The sequence below is a fragment of the Hevea brasiliensis genome, unplaced genomic scaffold (genome assembly GCF_030052815.1).
Source record: "Hevea brasiliensis isolate MT/VB/25A 57/8 unplaced genomic scaffold, ASM3005281v1 Scaf387, whole genome shotgun sequence".
Taxonomy (NCBI): domain Eukaryota; kingdom Viridiplantae; phylum Streptophyta; class Magnoliopsida; order Malpighiales; family Euphorbiaceae; genus Hevea; species Hevea brasiliensis.
The window spans coordinates 61,166-63,977 of record NW_026614903.1 but is presented as its reverse complement, the minus strand read 5'-3'; the positions used below and the strand labels follow the sequence as shown (position 1 = coordinate 63,977).

The 2,812-nt window shown below is 36.8% G+C and overlaps 1 non-coding gene across 1 annotated transcript; it reads left to right on the top strand.

The window, feature by feature from the left end:
- The first annotated feature begins 2,408 nt into the window (after window positions 1-2,408).
- LOC131177269 (small nucleolar RNA R71) lies at window positions 2,409-2,516 on the top strand. Its single transcript, XR_009146853.1, has one exon. It is a non-coding gene; the product is annotated as a small nucleolar RNA R71 (small nucleolar RNA).
- Window positions 2,517-2,812: the final 296 nt, after the last annotated feature.

Below are 2,812 nucleotides of genomic sequence, written 5' to 3'. Positions count from 1 at the left end.
GTCTAGAATGACAAAATCAACTGGTATGTAGCACATTCTCTAAAATTCTCTCTGGATATTTAATTGATCTGTCAGCTAGCTATAGAAAAATGTGGGTTGGCATAAGATTCCCCATGTTGAGCTTTTCATATATGGAGAGAGGCATAAGGCTAACACTAGCCCCTAAATCACATAAAGCTTTTGTAGAACATGACTCTACAATGTGGCATGAAATTGAAAAACTTCCTGGATCTTTAAGCTTGGGAGGAAGTTTCCTTTGGAGTATGGCACTACACTCTTCTATTAGGGCCATAGTCTCATGATCTTCAAGTCTCCTCTTGTTTGAAAGTATTTCTTTCAAAAATTTTGCATAAGAAAGCATTTATGAAAGAGCATAAAGGAAAGGTACATTTATGTACAGTTACTTCAAGACTTCCAAAAACTTCCCAAATTGCTTATCAAGTTTGGCTTTCTGAAATCTTTGTGTAAAAGGAAGTTGTGGCTTGTATGATCGGTGGTTGCATGATCGGTGTAGTAATAAGAGCTTCCTTTAACCTGCAAAAGGCATTCAAGCACTCTTGGTCAAATACAAATGGTGCATCATGGCTTATTAAATTAGACAAAGGTTTAGCTATTTTAGAAAAATCCTTAATAAAGCACTTGTAGAACCCAGCATATCCTAAAAAACTTCAAACTCCCTTGACATTGGTTGGAGGGGGCATCTTTTCTATGACTTCAACCTTAGCTTTATTCCCCTGCTAGATACCAAATGTCCAAGAATTATCCCTTCCTGAACCATGAAATGACACTTTTCTCAGTTCAAAACTAAGTCAGTGTCTGCACAACACTACAAAACTTTGGAAAGATTAGCCAAGCAATTTTTAAATGAAGATCCATAAATAGAAAATTCATCCATAAAAAACTCCATTATATCTTCAATGAGATTTGGGAATATTTCCATTATACACCTTTGAAAGGTGGCTGGTGCATTACATAGCCCAAATGACATTCTTCTATAGGCGAAGGTTCCATATGGGCAAGTGAAAGTAGTTTTCTCTTGATCATTTGGATGGATAGGATTCCCCATGTTGAGCTTTTCATATATGGAGAGAGGCATAAGGCTAACACTAGCCCCTAAATCACATAAAGCTTTTATAGAACATGACTCTACAATGTGGCATGAAATTGAAAAACTTCCTGGATCTTTAAGCTTGGGAGGAAGTTTCCTTTGGAGTATGGCACTACACTCTTCTATTAGGGCCATAGTCTCATGATCTTCAAGTCTCCTCTTGTTTGAAAGTATTTCTTTCAAAAATTTTGCATAAGAAAGCATTTATGAAAGAGCATAAAGGAAAGGTACATTTATGTACAGTTACTTCAAGACTTCCAAAAACTTCCCAAATTGCTTATCAAGTTTGGCTTTCTGAAATCTTTGTGTAAAAGGAAGTTGTGGCTTGTAAGGCTCTGGAGGTATATATTTCTCTTTTTTCTCCTCAACCTCCTCTTTACTTTTCTTGAACTCTCTTCTTTTTCATTTTCTAGCTTTTCACCCTCATCAACTTCTTTCTCAATTTCTCTCTTCTCACTTTTTTCACACTTTTCATTGTTTACTACCTTCCCTCTCCTTAATGTGATGGCTTGACAATGTTCTCTTGGATTTTCCAGCTGACTTGGAAGCTTTCCCAAAGACTTAGTACCTAAAAAGGATGCTTGCTGTGTAATTTGGTTCTCTAACATTCTGTTATGTGTCTGCAGTTGCTCCAATCTTACTTTCATCTCTCTCATTTCTTCATCATGCTTCTGTGGTAAAACCTTGCTCTTGCTGTCTTGGTGGAGGTGCAGGATTTGTGTTCCTTTGCTAAAATCCAGGCAACTATTGCCTATTCTGCTGATATGAATTCCCTTGTTGTTGTGGCTGAAAATTCTAACTTGGCCTTTAGTTTTTCTGATTTCCCCATGAAAAATTGGGACAGTTTATCTAGGTTGGATTATATGTTTGAGAATATGGGTTGCCCATCTGCTTGTTTCCATAGTTCCCCACATAGGCAGCTTGTTCACCAAAATTTGCTCCACAGCTATTAGTTCCTTCTGCATAAGCAACTTGTTGAGAATTTCTAAAGGATGATGAAGTAACCAGCATGCTTAAATCTTCCATTTTCTTTCCCAAGACATTTGTACATGCATCAAATTTGGTGTTGATCATATTGAACGGATCAAGATCATACATTCCAGCAACTTGTCTCTTTTGTGTTAGAGCTGGCCCTCTTGGACTACTCCAAAGATGATTGTTCTTTGCAATTTTCTCCAATAACTCATAGGTTTCATCTTCATGCTTCATAATGAACTCTCCACCTGTTTGAGCATCAATAATCCCTCTAATAGCAGAAGTGACATTTGTATAAAAATTCGGATTTATCATTCATTTTGGAATGGCATGATGTGGACATTGTCTCTCCAACTCCTTCCATCTCATCCATGACTCATAGAGGGTTTCATCTTCTCTTGGCCTAAAAGCTGTTATTTGATTCCTTAATTCTTGTGTTTTTCCAGGTGGAAAATATTATGCTAGAAATGCATCAATGAGCTGCTCCCAATTTGTAATTGAATTATGAGATAGAGAATCAAGTCAATCCAATGCTCTATCTTTCAAAGAGAATGAAAACAATTCAGCCTTGCTGCATTATCTGATACTCCAGGTTGCTTTTGCATATCACAGATCATAGCAAACTTCTTAAGGTGAGTGTGAGGATTTTCTGAAAGATGACCCCCAAATTGAGAATTATGAATCATTTGTAGTACTCCAAAATCCATCTTATAGTTGTTTGCATCTATC